Genomic DNA, 15,830 nt, shown 5'->3' with positions numbered 1-15,830 from the left:
TTTCCCCACAAATAGAGCTTTCTTTTGGTGGTATTTGATCACCTTTGCGATTTTTACTTTTTGCGCTATAAACAAAAAAAGAGCGAAAATTTTGAAAAAATAACTATTTTTCACATTTTTTTATATGAAATTCCCCCCCCAAAAAATGTAAAAATCTAAATTTTTTAACATTTTAGGCCAATTTGTTTTCTGCTACATATTTTTGGTAAAAAAAAATAGCAATAAGTGTATTTTGATTGGTTTGCGCAAAAGTTATCGCAGCTACTAACTACGGGAAATTTATGTCATTTTTATTGTTTTTTTTAACTAGTAATGGCGGCGATCTGCGATTTTTTTTTTTTTGCGGGACCGCAACATTGCGGCGGACAGATTGGACCCTTGACTGACATTTTTGACACTTTTGGGGGTACCAATGACATTACTACAGTAATCAGTGCTATAAATATGCACTGTAAAAATTACACTGGCAGGGAAGGGGTTAACTTTTATTGGTGATCAAGGGGTTAATGTATGCCTGGTGCTTACTAACGTGTGTGGGGGGAGGGGACTATGTGACACAGGCACAGATCGCAGGTTTAGCTATGCTGAATCCTGCAATCTGTCACTGTTTGTCACTTAGGAGATCCGCCCGCTTTGTTTACACAAGTGGGCGGATCTCCACACTCGATCCCCGATGATCGGGGAAGAGCGGCGAAGATCACCACCTCTCCTCCCCTGGTCCGACTCCCGCTGTGACTGAATACAGCGGGAGCGAGCCTACGGCGGGGCGCACGCGCCGCCGAGAGATGGGAATGTCTGGTTAAGTAGGTCTACGTCGCCAGACGATAACGAGCCGCTGTGCCGCAGTAGCAGCACAGTGAGCAGTGGTAAAGTGGTTAAAAAAAAATAATAATTATTTTGGCCTGGGAACCAGAAGTGACGTCATGACGTCCCTCTGGTCCTCCAAGGGCATAGAGATGAGTGGCGGCCATCTTGGCTACTGCCAGTGTCGGATTGCTCCCGGTGCATCACCGATCGGTCAGGTAAGCCCGGGCGGGAACAACTGGGAAGCGGTGGGGGAGGGGCACCTGGGGAGGGGGGTGTTGCTTCTAATAGTGGGCCCACTGCGAATCTGCCTGCAAAACCACTTTTATCTGAAAGAGAATCTCCTGTAGTAAAAAAAAAAAAACCTCAGTATTTAACCACTTCAGCTCCGGAAGGTTTCCTCGGCACTGCAAGACTTTAACAGACAATTGCGCGGTGGTGCAGTAATTATCCTAGGCAGAATAAATATTCCCCATACATTGTATCTTCTCACTCAGCCTGCTGAAGAACACTCCTCAGAAAAAGACAGAAGCACATAGGCGTGCGCACAGGGTGTGCCAGGTGTGCCTGGGCACACCCTAATCACTCTGGGTGGCGCAGATTACCCCTGCTTAACCACTTTAGCCCCGGGGGATTCGGCTGCTCAAAGACCAGGCCCTATTTTGCGATTCAGCACTGTGTGACTTTAAGCCCCGGTTCACACTTGTGCGTGTGCGGGGTTCGCATGTAATGTCGGAGCGCACTGCTCCGACATTACATGCGATCGGCTGTGCGGTGCGAGTTTAGCCATACAGTTTGTATGGCTAAATTCGCACCGCAGCCGCACCAAACACGCACAGGGACCCTTTTTGGCGGCCGCATCAGGATCGGATTGCACAGCGGTTCACACTTGTGCGATCCGATCCTGTGCGAACTGCACGATCGCACTGCGATATGCGATCAAACTGGGGGTGTCGTTAACATTACATTGACACCCCCAGCGTATCGCATATGGCAGTGTGAACTGCTGGGGGTGCGTGTGCGATGCGGGAACAGGCTGCGAATTCGCAGCCTTCCCGCATCGCATAAGTGTGAACCGGCACTAACAGACAATTGCACGGTGGTGCGACACTGTACCTAAATAAAATTGACGTCTTTTTTTCCCCCACAAATAGAGCTTTCTTTTGGTGGTATTTGATCACCTCTGCAATTTTTATTTTTTGCGCTATAAACAAATAAAGAGCGACAATTTTGAAAACAAAAAAAAACAATATTTTTAACATAATTTTATATGAAATTGTCAAAAAAAAAAGTAAAAATCTAAATTTTTTAACATTTTAGGCCAATTTGTTTTCTGCTACATATTTTTGGTAAAAAAAAAATCGCAGTAAACGTATTATGATTGGTTTGCGCAAAAGTTATCGCGTCTACTAATTACGGGAAAGATTTATGTCATTTTTATTGTTTTTTTTTCTTTAACCACTTAAGCCCCGGAGGATTTGGCTGCTAAAGGACCAGGGGTTTTTTTGCGATTTTTTACTGCGTGACTTTAACGGACAATTGCGCGGTCGTGCGACGCTGTACCTAAACAAATTTGACGTCCTTTTTTTCCCACAAACAGAGCTTTCTTTTGGTGGTAATTGATCACCTGTGCGATTTTTTGATCACGCGCTATAAACAAAAAAAGAGCGTAAATTTTGCAAAAATAACAATATTTTTCACATTTTTTTATATGAAATTCCCCAAAAAAAAAAGTAAAAATCAAAATTTTTTAACATTTTTCGGCCAATTTGTTTTATGCTACCTATGTTTGGTAAAAAAAATCGCAAAAAGCGTATTTTGATTGGTTTGCGCAAAAGTTATCGCGTTTACTAACAAAGAGAAAGATTTTTGTCATTTTTGGTGTTTTTTTTTTTAACGCGTAATGGCGGCGATCTGCGATTTTTTTTTCGGTACTGCGACATTGCGGCGGACAGATCGGACCCTTGACTGACATTTTTGACACTTTTGGGGTTACCAGTGACATTACTGCAGTAATCAGTGCTATACATATGCACTGTTACTGCAAAAATGACACTGGCAGGGAAGGGGTTAACTTTATTGGGAAGGGAGGGGTTAAGTGTGTCCTAGGGGCGTGCTTTCTACTGTGTAGGGACATGGCTATTGGTGTAAAAGCAAAGATCAACCGTTCTACATAGTAGAACGGTCAGATCTTTACTTTTACACAGGGAGAACTGACAGGCAGCTTGTTTACACAAGCTGCTCTGTCTTTCTCCCTTCACAGGAGCGATCGTAGTGTGGCCGGCGGACATCGAGTCCGCCGGTCACACGCACTGACTTGCCTGTGAACGAGCCGCGGCGGGCGCGCGCCTCGGCGGGCGCGCGCCCGCTCGCTATAGGCTCGCAAGTCAGTGACAGGCGAGTGACGTACCGATACGTCACTCTGCCTGGCCGGGGCTGACCGCCGCAGTATATAGTCGTGCGGCGGTCGGCAACCGGTTAATAGTAATGGCGGCGATCTGCGATTTTTAGCGGGATAGATTTTTGAACTTTTTGTTTTTGTTAGTGATGGCAGCGATTAGCGATTTTTAGCGGGACTGCGACATTGCGGCGGACAGATCCGACCCCTGACTGACATTTTTGACACTTTTGGGGGTACCAGTGACATTACTACAGTAATCAGGGTTAAAAATATGCACTGTTACTGTAATAATGACACTGGCAGGGAAGGGGTTAACCCTGTGGGTGATCAAGGGGTTAAATGTGGCCCTAGGGGCGTGATTCTGTGTGTGGGGGGGGGGGGCTTTGCTTGTGAAGTCATCTTAGAGACATTTGATCCTATATAGCAGGATCACATGACATCTGTGATCACTTCAGGGAGAAGTACGGACGGCTGTGTTTATATCAGCCGCCCGTCCTTCTCTGTCAGCGGCGGGAGATCACGAGTGGCCGGCGCACATCAGAGCCGCCAGTCACACGCACTAGCTTCCCTGCTGACACGCGGGGGCGGGAGCACAATCGTCCCTTAGCTCCTCCCAGGCGAGCGCCGTACGGTGCCTGGGAGAGCCGACCTGCTGCTGTACATTTGCGGCGGCTGGTCGGTAAGTGGTTAAGTAATTTTCTAGCCAAATAACTTGTAAAGAAGTGTCAAAAAAAAAAAATTGTGAACTTAGGGGGAGGGAACAACTGTAATATTTTCATCTATACATTCCAAACTAATTCTATAAATGACTTTTCTTCCTGAGGAATAATGTCTGTGAAATGAAAAGGAGATTATAATAGGAATGCAGCACATTCTGTCAGTCACTAGCCCTGGCAGAATGTATTATGAGAGCACAGACCGCGCCCACCACCCCACCAGCCAACCAGAATACATTGTGTGAGCACAGACCCCGCCCACCAGCAGATCTCTAGTTCTGTCTCTGAAAACATCGTGGCTCGTGCTGGCTGGTGGGCGGGGTCTACGCTCCCATAATGCATTGCGGTAGGTCTGCTCATTTGCATATAGTGATATGCCTCACACAATGTGCTGTATTCCTATTATTTTGTTTATTATAATCAACTTTTTCTATTTTTTTTCACATACAGTATTCTTTTAGGAAGAAGGTCATTTATACAATCCGTTTGGGACGTTTCCTGTGAAAAAAAAAAAAAAAAAAAAAAAAAATGGTACTCTCCCTAAGTTAACCAGTTCTGACATTGGAGGGGTTATATACCGATTGCAACTTCTTATTATATAGTTCTGCTGAACTGTAGGTTAGGTTATAGGTAATGCAGTGCCATACTAAGTATCCTCTACGGGTAGTCGGCGGAGTGCGTTAAAGCATGAAGAAGCCCACCATAGAGTACAGTGGTGGCCTTTGGAAGCAAATCGGCAACCATTGAGAGCATCCCACTGTATAGTGGTGGCCTCTGGAAGCATATCGGCAACCACTGAGAGCATCCCACTGTACAAAGGAACTAGTCAGCTGTATTACATATAATAGTTGCACAGTAGAACCAAGTTTTTTCTTACACCAAATTGCTTCTCTTCAATATTTTTTCATCTATTTTACTCTCACACATAGCTGCCATAACCCAGCTATTCTTTTAACCTCTTAAGCCCTGAAAGACTTTACCCCCTTCCTGACCAGGGTTTTTTTGCGATTTTTTTACTGCGTGACTTTAACGGACATTTGCGTGGTCGTGCAACGCTGTACCTAAACGAAATTTACGTCCTTTTTTTCCCACAAACAGAGCTTTCTTTTGGTGGTATTTGATCATCTCTGCGATTTTTTTTTTTTGCGATATTAATAAAAAAAAGCAACAATTTTGAAAAAATAACAATATTTTTATACTTTGACAGGTAAAAAATATCCAATATATTCAATTTTTGTCATATATTTAGGCCAAAATGTATTTAGCTACATGTCTTTGACAAAACAATTCTCAATGAGTGCATTTTTAACCTCTTTAAGACCGGAAGATTTTACCCCATTCCTGACCAGGCCCTATTTTGCGATTCGGCACTGCTTTACTTTAAAGGACAATTGTGCGGTTGTGCGATGCTGTACCCAAATTAAATTGACGTCCTTGTTTTCCCCACAAATAGAGCTTTCTTTTGGTGGTATTTGATCACCTTTGCGATTTTTACTTTTTGCGCTATAAACAAAAAAAGAGCGAAAATTTTGAAAAAATAACTATTTTTCACATTTTTTTATATGAAATTCCCCCCCCAAAAAATGTAAAAATCTAAATTTTTTAACATTTTAGGCCAATTTGTTTTCTGCTACATATTTTTGGTAAAAAAAAATAGCAATAAGTGTATTTTGATTGGTTTGCGCAAAAGTTATCGCAGCTACTAACTACGGGAAATTTATGTCATTTTTATTGTTTTTTTTTAACTAGTAATGGCGGCGATCTGCGATTTTTTTTTTTTTGCGGGACCGCAACATTGCGGCGGACAGATTGGACCCTTGACTGACATTTTTGACACTTTTGGGGGTACCAATGACATTACTACAGTAATCAGTGCTATAAATATGCACTGTAAAAATTACACTGGCAGGGAAGGGGTTAACTTTTATTGGTGATCAAGGGGTTAATGTATGCCTGGTGCTTACTAACGTGTGTGGGGGGAGGGGACTATGTGACACAGGCACAGATCGCAGGTTTAGCTATGCTGAATCCTGCAATCTGTCACTGTTTGTCACTTAGGAGATCCGCCCGCTTTGTTTACACAAGTGGGCGGATCTCCACACTCGATCCCCGATGATCGGGGAAGAGCGGCGATGATCACCACCTCTCCTCCCCTGGTCCGACTCCCGCTGTGACTGAATACAGCGGGAGCGAGCCTACGGCGGGGCGCACGCGCCGCCGAGAGATGGGAATGTCTGGTTACGTAGGTCTACGTCGCCAGACGATAACGAGCCACTGTGCCGCAGTAGCAGCACAGTGAGCAGTGGTAAAGTGGTTAAAAAAAAATAATAATTATTTTGGCCTGGGAACCAGAAGTGACGTCATGACGTCCCTCTGGTCCTCCAAGGGCATAGAGATGAGTGGCGGCCATCTTGGCTACTGCCAGTGTCGGATTGCTCCCGGTGCATCACCGATCGGTCAGGTAAGCCCGGGCGGGAACAACTGGGAAGCGGTGGGGGAGGGGCACCTGGGGAGGGGGGTGTTGCTTCTAATAGTGGGCCCACTGCGAATCTGCCTGCAAAACCACTTTTATCTGAAAGAGAATCTCCTGTAGTAAAAAAAAAATACCTCAGTATTTAACCACTTCAGCTCCGGAAGGTTTCCTCGGCACTGCAAGACTTTAACAGACAATTGCGCGGTGGTGCAGTAATTATCCTAGGCAGAATAAATATTCCCCATACATTGTATCTTCTCACTCAGCCTGCTGAAGAACACTCCTCAGAAAAAGACAGAAGCACATAGGCGTGCGCACAGGGTGTGCCAGGTGTGCCTGGGCACACCCTAATCACTCTGGGTGGCGCAGATTACCCCTGCTTAACCACTTTAGCCCCGGGGGATTCGGCTGCTCAAAGACCAGGCCCTATTTTGCGATTCAGCACTGTGTGACTTTAAGCCCCGGTTCACACTTGTGCGTGTGCGGGGTTCGCATGTAATGTCGGAGCGCACTGCTCCGACATTACATGCGATCGGCTGTGCGGTGCGAGTTTAGCCATACAGTTTGTATGGCTAAATTCGCACCGCAGCCGCACCAAACACGCACAGGGACCCTTTTTGGCGGCCGCATCAGGATCGGATCGCACAGCGGTTCACACTTGTGCGATCCGATCCTGTGCGAACTGCACGATCGCACTGCGATATGCGATCAAACTGGGGGTGTCGTTAACATTACATTGACACCCCCAGCGTATCGCATATGGCAGTGTGAACTGCTGGGGGTGCGTGTGCGATGCGGGAACAGGCTGCGAATTCGCAGCCTTCCCGCATCGCATAAGTGTGAACCGGCACTAACAGACAATTGCACGGTGGTGCGACACTGTACCTAAATAAAATTGACGTCTTTTTTTCCCCCACAAATAGAGCTTTCTTTTGGTGGTATTTGATCACCTCTGCAATTTTTATTTTTTGCGCTATAAACAAATAAAGAGCGACAATTTTGAAAACAAAAAAAAACAATATTTTTAACATAATTTTATATGAAATTGTCAAAAAAAAAAGTAAAAATCTAAATTTTTTAACATTTTAGGCCAATTTGTTTTCTGCTACATATTTTTGGTAAAAAAAAAATCGCAGTAAACGTATTATGATTGGTTTGCGCAAAAGTTATCGCGTCTACTAATTACGGGAAAGATTTATGTCATTTTTATTGTTTTTTTTTCTTTAATAGTAATGGCGGCGATCTGCGATTTTTAGCGGGATAGATTTTTGAACTTTTTGTTTTTGTTAGTGATGGCAGCAATTAGCGATTTTTAGCGGGACTGCGACATTGCGGCGGACAGATCCGACCCCTGACTGACATTTTTTACACTTTTGGGGGTACCAGTGACATTACTACAGTAATCAGGGTTAAAAATATGCACTGTTACTGTAATAATGACACTGGCAGGGAAGGGGTTAACCCTGTGGGTGATCAAGGGGTTAAATGTGGCCCTAGGGGCGTGATTCTGTGTGTGGGGGGGGGGGGCTTTGCTTGTGAAGTCATCTTAGAGACATTTGATCCTATATAGCAGGATCACATGACATCTGTGATCACTTCAGGGAGAAGTACGGACGGCTGTGTTTATATCAGCCGCCCGTCCTTCTCTGTCAGCGGCGGGAGATCACGAGTGGCCGGCGCACATCAGAGCCGCCAGTCACACGCACTAGCTTCCCTGCTGACACGCGGGGGCGGGAGCACAATCGTCCCTTAGCTCCTCCCAGGCGAGCGCCGTACGGTGCCTGGGAGAGCCGACCTGCTGCTGTACATTTGCGGCGGCTGGTCGGTAAGTGGTTAAGTAATTTTCTAGCCAAATAACTTGTAAAGAAGTGTCAAAAAAAAAAAATTGTGAACTTAGGGGGAGGGAACAACTGTAATATTTTCATCTATACATTCCAAACTAATTCTATAAATGACTTTTCTTCCTGAGGAATAATGTCTGTGAAATGAAAAGGAGATTATAATAGGAATGCAGCACATTCTGTCAGTCACTAGCCCTGGCAGAATGTATTATGAGAGCACAGACCACGCCCACCACCCCACCAGCCAACCAGAATACATTGTGTGAGCACAGACCCCGCCCACCAGCAGATCTCTAGTTCTGTCTCTGAAAACATCGTGGCTCGTGCTGGCTGGTGGGCGGGGTCTACGCTCCCATAATGCATTGCGGTAGGTCTGCTCATTTGCATATAGTGATATGCCTCACACAATGTGCTGTATTCCTATTATTTTGTTTATTATAATCAACTTTTTCTATTTTTTTTTCACATACAGTATTCTTTTAGGAAGAAGGTCATTTATACAATCCGTTTGGGACGTTTCCTGTGAAAAAAAAAAAAAATAAAAAAATGGTACTCTCCCTAAGTTAACCAGTTCTGACATTGGAGGGGTTATATACCGATTGCAACTTCTCATTATACAGTTCTGCTGAACTGTAGGTTAGGTTATAGGTAATGCAGTGCAGTGCCATACTAAGTATCCTCTACGGGTAGTCGGCGGAGTGCGTTAAAGTATGAAGAAGCCCACCATAGAGTACAGTGGTGGCCTCTGGAAGCAAATCGGCAACCATTGAGAGCATCCCACTGTATAGTGGTGGCCTCTGGAAGCATATCGGCAACCACTGAGAGCATCCCACTGTACAAAGGAACTAGTCAGCTGTATTACATATAATAGTTGTGATAGTGAATATGGGTTATTGCGCTCAGCAGTATACTCACAATAAAGTGCTAATGCATAAATAACATAAACATATGAACCAATATTTAAAGGTGAATATTCCAATGAATATAGCAATAATAAAATTAATAAACATAGTCCTTGAAAAAGTGCTCGGTGCAAACTTTAAGTTCCAGCAGCAAATACAATTGGACTTAATGTGAAATGCCTTCACCAATCACCATACACCCAGTGCTCGGATAAAATACTTCTTACCAAAAGAAGTTGACCCCTTAGTTATAGGGGGTCATGATCGCAATGTATCTCCACAAGAGCTCCAAAATCTCCTATTACAGTCTTCACATCCAGTGTGTGATAAGCCAGAGGTAAACAGATGACTCCGAGACTCCGGACAACATGTCATAAGAAATAAGGAAACTCCAATAGCGTAATATTGCCATATAAAGAGATTTAATAAAAAGTAATGCACTTACTCCATAGTGGTAAGTAAAACGCCACAGTAGTACAAATCGTTCAGCTTCTCCTGGTGGATGGGACGCCGCTTCCGCGTCTGCGTTCCACCTCACCGGAACTCTACGGTCTCACGTTCCCGACGCACGTTTCGTTAGGCGTGCTAACGTCAACGCTCCTTCTTCCGAGCCGCAGTGTAATGAAGCGGCTCCGGAGACAGTAGTGCGGCGGGGGGGGGGAGGAGGTCCCCATGGATGAGAATAATAAAAGGAAATGACCAGCGCTATGGACTAAAGTGCATATGAGGGGGGGGAGAAGAAAGGTATTATAAATAGAAGGTGTAAGCTGCCACCAATCAACCCTTAGATATAAGGGCAAAAGTGCAATGAAAGAATGTGATAATTGGTATCGGCGCTACCTTATTAGTGTGAAGTGAATACCACAAATATCAAAGTGTCACCAATGTTATAGTGAATAGACTCCTAAATAAAATATTACATAACCAATGTGTTTAATAAAGTACAAAATTAAAACAACCAATACAGTGATAAGTGTACCATATACAATAATAGTGAACATAAAAGAAAAAAAGAAAAGAGAAAGAAAAGAGAAGGGGAGTAAACCCCTAACCACAAATGTGTTTATCAGGTATGAATTTCCTGATATATGTGCCCCATATGTGATGTAAAAATGGATATAAATACTTGCTGCTGAGTAAAAATATACTTGTCCACTAGGTGGCGTTTCCGTTAATAGCTCAATGCAGCAGTATATGATATAAGAGAAAATGAGTGCTGCTAGAAAGATACGTAGAAAAAGCCACTAGGTGGCGTTGTGTAATACAACCTGTGCAGCAGATATGGATGGGGGTCTCTTCTCCGCGATAAAGGAGCAGCTCCGAGCCGGCACTTATGCCCTAAATGTGGTAGATTAGCGATGATCGGGATCAGAATGCAGTCGGTGCGCGCCGGGATGCTTCCGCGTTCCACGGCCGACAACCGGAAGTGACGTGGTACGTAGCAAACTCCGCCCTACGCGTTTCGTCAGAGGGACGTCAACTGGAGCGGCGTCAACTAGGCGTACTCCCGGACTTATTATAGCCGCCCGTATCCAGGTAACGGAGGGGATGGGTCAGCGCTGCCATCTTTTTACTCCCACTCCGGAAGCCATATTGCTCCTCTACTGGCTTCAATTCAGGATGTGCAAGGGAACGGCCATATTATCATCATATCCGATCAAATTAATGTGACTGAGTGTAATGCGATCCTTTATTTAATATTTCTTTTAAAAATTATATTTTATTCAAAAAAGGTCAACCTCGATTAAAAATAGAGGTTGATAAAAATTAAAATATAAAAGGACAGATTGAAAAAATTAAAAAAGAGGTTAAAAATGTATAAAAATATTTTGATTACATAAACTCCATATGGGAAGAAATTTAATATATAAAAGGTTAGGGTATTTTGTGTAGCTGTCATACTTAAATTTCATATATATACCAGGAAGAAATTATTAACATAACTCACTGTGAGCCTGTTCGTTAAATGGCGGACCAACCGATAATAGGTCTAAAAAATGATGAACAAACATTGGGTGATTTTTAACGGTGTTTGGGGAGTGATGCTGGATGAGAAGGATGAAGTAAAAAGAGGTGTTTATTCTAAAAGGGAAGATTATAACCTTGTGAAAGTGATTATATCGTAAGTGGGTTGTATCACTTTTAGGCCTAAAACGATGCTGGATGAGAAGGGCAAACCAAAATATAAGATTTAGTGAAAAAATTTTTTTTTAAAATTCTGTGATGTGACCTAGTGCAAGTGGTTTATATTATAAGTGGGTTATGTCACTCTTAGGCCTATCTGATGCTGGATGAAAAGGACAAACCAAGATACCAAGATACCAAACTTAGTGAACAGCCAAAATATATATAAAGATCTATGAAAAAATGTCAATACTTAACATAAATAATGTGCCAAAACATATAAAAATATGTTAAAGTAATAATGATAAATAAGTGGTGGAAAGATTGTGACACCGGTTGGCGTAGATATTGTCAACACCATATCAAACAATTAGATAAGGAGGTGTAAAGTGCAAGAAGTGAGGAGGATTTTTTAGAGAATTGTTTTAATGCCAAGACAGATTAAAACAAACTAATAATAGATGAGAAGGATGGATGAAAAATTCCCCAAAAAAACAAAAATATATAAACATAAGGTGAAAACAGCAAAGAAAATATATATATAAGTGGTCGAAGAATATATATATATAAATGACTAAAAGGAAGTATAAAAGGAAAAGGCAAAAGATAAAAACCAAAACATATGGTTTTTATATATATATATATATACCGGGATTATTAAAAACAAAAACTGATGCTGGATGAGAAGGATAGGACAAAAAAAATTTTTTAAGAGTTTCCATACATATATGTATGTAATAAAACCAAAGGTAATTGGTAAAAACAAGGTAATTGGTAAAGAATTGAAAAAGGGGAGGGAAAAAAACCCCCATCTTAAAAACCATATTACCTAAAAAAAATTTTTTTTTTTTTTTTTTTTTTTTTTTAAAAATCTAAAAATATTGGAAAAAATTGGAAAATTTTTTTTTAAAAATCATGGAAAACCTTAAAAAATGGGTTATAAAAAGGCCGGTTTAAAAAAATAACGGAACTTGAACGTTTAAGTGTCTGTAATAAAAACACCTTACACCTTTCACCTTATGTTTATATATTTTTGTTTTTTTGGGGAATTTTTCATCCATCCTTCTCATCTATTATTAGTTTGTTTTAATCTGTCTTGGCATTAAAACAATTCTCTAAAAAATCCTCCTCACTTCTTGCACTTTACACCTCCTTATCTAATTGTTTGATATGGTGTTGACAATATCTACGCCAACCGGTGTCACAATCTTTCCACCACTTATTTATCATTATTACTTTAACATATTTTTATATGTTTTGGCACATTATTTATGTTAAGTATTGACATTTTTTCATAGATCTTTATATATATTTTGGCTGTTCACTAAGTTTGGTATCTTGGTATCTTGGTTTGTCCTTTTCATCCAGCATCAGATAGGCCTAAGAGTGACATAACCCACTTATAATATAAACCACTTGCACTAGGTCACATCACAGAATTTTAAAAAAATTTTTTTTCACTAAATCTTATATTTTGGTTTGCCCTTCTCATCCAGCATCGTTTTAGGCCTAAAAGTGATACAACCCACTTAAGATATAATCACTTTCACAAGGTTATAATCTTCCCTTTTAGAATAAACACCTCTTTTTACTTCATCCTTCTCATCCAGCATCACTCCCCAAACACCGTTAAAAATCACCCAATGTTTGTTCATCATTTTTTAGACCTATTATCGGTTGGTCCGCCATTTAACGAACAGGCTCACAGTGAGTTATGTTAATAATTTCTTCCTGGTATATATATGAAATTTAAGTATGACAGCTACACAAAATACCCTAACCTTTTATATATTAAATTTCTTCCCATATGGAGTTTATGTAATCAAAATATTTTTATACATTTTTAACCTCTTTTTTAATTTTTTCAATCTGTCCTTTTATATTTTAATTTTTATCAACCTCTATTTTTAATCGAGGTTGACCTTTTTTGAATAAAATATAATTTTTAAAAGAAATATTAAATAAAGGATCGCATTACACTCAGTCACATTAATTTGATCGGATATGATGATAATATGGCCGTTCCCTTGCACATCCTGAATTGAAGCCAGTAGAGGAGCAATATGGCTTCCGGAGTGGGAGTAAAAAGATGGCAGCGCTGACCCATCCCCTCCGTTACCTGGATACGGGCGGCTATAATAAGTCCGGGAGTACGCCTAGTTGACGCCGCTCCAGTTGACGTCCCTCTGACGAAACGCGTAGGGCGGAGTTTGCTACGTACCACGTCACTTCCGGTTGTCGGCCGTGGAACGCGGAAGCATCCCGGCGCGCACCGACTGCATTCTGATCCCGATCATCGCTAATCTACCACATTTAGGGCATAAGTGCCGGCTCGGAGCTGCTCCTTTATCGCGGAGAAGAGACCCCCATCCATATCTGCTGCACAGGTTGTATTACACAACGCCACCTAGTGGCTTTTTCTACGTATCTTTCTAGCAGCACTCATTTTCTCTTATATCATATACTGCTGCATTGAGCTATTAACGGAAACGCCACCTAGTGGACAAGTATATTTTTACTCAGCAGCAAGTATTTATATCCATTTTTACATCACATATGGGGCACATATATCAGGAAATTCATACCTGATAAACACATTTGTGGTTAGGGGTTTACTCCCCTTCTCTTTTCTTTCTCTTTTCTTTTTTTCTTTTATGTTCACTATTATTGTATATGGTACACTTATCACTGTATTGGTTGTTTTAATTTTGTACTTTATTAAACACATTGGTTATGTAATATTTTATTTAGGAGTCTATTCACTATAACATTGGTGACACTTTGATATTTGTGGTATTCACTTCACACTAATAAGGTAGCGCCGATACCAATTATCACATTCTTTCATTGCCATGGATGAGAATAGCCCCGGAGTGGCGGAGGAAGGGGCGGGTCTACACGGACGTTTCGGAGGGGGCGGAGTTTCCAACCCGCCCGGGAATGCTGGAGAGGAGGAGATTCTGGAGGAGAGGAGGGGTGGAGGAGGGAGCGGGGAGGGGACAGCTGCCAGCCCTGCATCCTTCACTGCCCTAATGAGAGACCTGGAGTGCAGTGAGATGGAATCGTCTGATGACGATACAAATCTGGAATGTGCCCAGGAATTGGTTGGGTCTGCCTCTGACATGGAGGTGACACCACTAGCCTCTTTTAAGAGGGCTAGATTAGAAATTGTGGTTCCTGGAGAGGAAGATGGAGGGGATCATGGGGGCTTTGATGTAGAGGCTTCCTGTTCCCCTGCACCTAGGAGACTGTGTAAGTCAGGGAAGTGATGAGGCTAGGTTGTAACCATAAGAAATTATTATGGCTGTGTTGCTTCATCTAATTAGTGCAATGGCACTAATCCTAGGATCAATAAATGTGAGGAGTGTTGGTTCTAGAGTGCGGAGAGCTGCTGTGTTTGATTTTTTAAGTAAAAGTAAGTGTGATGTGATTTCTTTACAAGAATGTGGGGTGGACAGATGTCCTTCAGAGGATTGGGTATGGGGTCCCTCTGCGTGGTCCCCTTTGTGTGGATCTAGGAATGAAGGGGTGGGAGTTCTAATTAAGAACCCCAATGTGAAAATTATTTCTCATGACGTTGGTGTACCAGGAAGGTTACAGGTGGTAGTCCTGGAGTATTTGGGAAAGAGGATGAGGATCATCAATTGTTACGCACCAGCGGACAAAAAGGAACGTGTGCAGTTTTTGGAGGTGGTGAAATTGTGGCTACCTGGGAGGCTCCCTACAGCTCTAATGGGGGACTTCAATTGCATTAGAAGTGAAAGGGATAGGCAAGGTGTAAGATTGGAAGGAGGGACAGACATCACATCCAAAATGCTCAATGAAGTAATTGGGGATTTTGCGTTACAAGACGTGGGGGCTGAGAAGGCAGGTCAAGATGTGTCTTTTACCTTTTTCTCAGACAAAGGGACGGTTAAGTCTCGTATTGATTTTATTTTCTTGTCTTCCTTTCTGAAGTTTTTGAATGTAAAAGTGGATCCAGTTTTGTTTTCTGATCATGTCTTGCTGTCTTGTGTTGTGGATTTTGAGGTGGAGGTCGTTTTTGGGAAAGGAGTGTGGAAATTAAATTGTAGTGTGTTGGAGGATGAAGAGGTACAGACTGCCTTTCCCCCTTTCTTTGAAGCGTTGGTGGAATTAAAGGATAATTTTGAGAATGTGGTGGACTGGTGGGATTGGACAAAAAAACAAATAGCCATCTTTTTCCAGAAGTACGGTGTAGAGAGGGCAAGGAGGAGGAGGGAGATGGAAAAGGATTTGATAAATAGACTACATTTTTTGTATAAGTGTAGGAGGATGGGAGTGGAGGTAAGTGATGAAATAAAGAAGGTGAGAGATGAGAGGGACCCGATTCTTTCTGAAAAAGGGAAAGGTATTGTTTTTAGGGCCAAGATTAGGGACTTGGAGGAGGGAGAGAAATGCTCTAGATTTTTCTTCAAGAAGTGCTTTGGGCCTAAGAAAGTGATGAAGACTGTGTGGCAGGGGCAGGAGGAGGTAAGTGGAGCACAAATGAGGCGGAGTATAAGAGACTTTTATGAGGGACTTTATGGCGGCAAATCTGGAGTCACGAAG

The sequence above is a fragment of the Pelophylax lessonae genome (assembly GCF_965119305.1).
Source record: "Pelophylax lessonae genome assembly, chromosome: 9".
Taxonomy (NCBI): domain Eukaryota; kingdom Metazoa; phylum Chordata; class Amphibia; order Anura; family Ranidae; genus Pelophylax; species Pelophylax lessonae.
The sequence above is the reverse complement of the archived record's forward strand: the minus strand, read 5'-3'. Positions refer to the sequence as shown.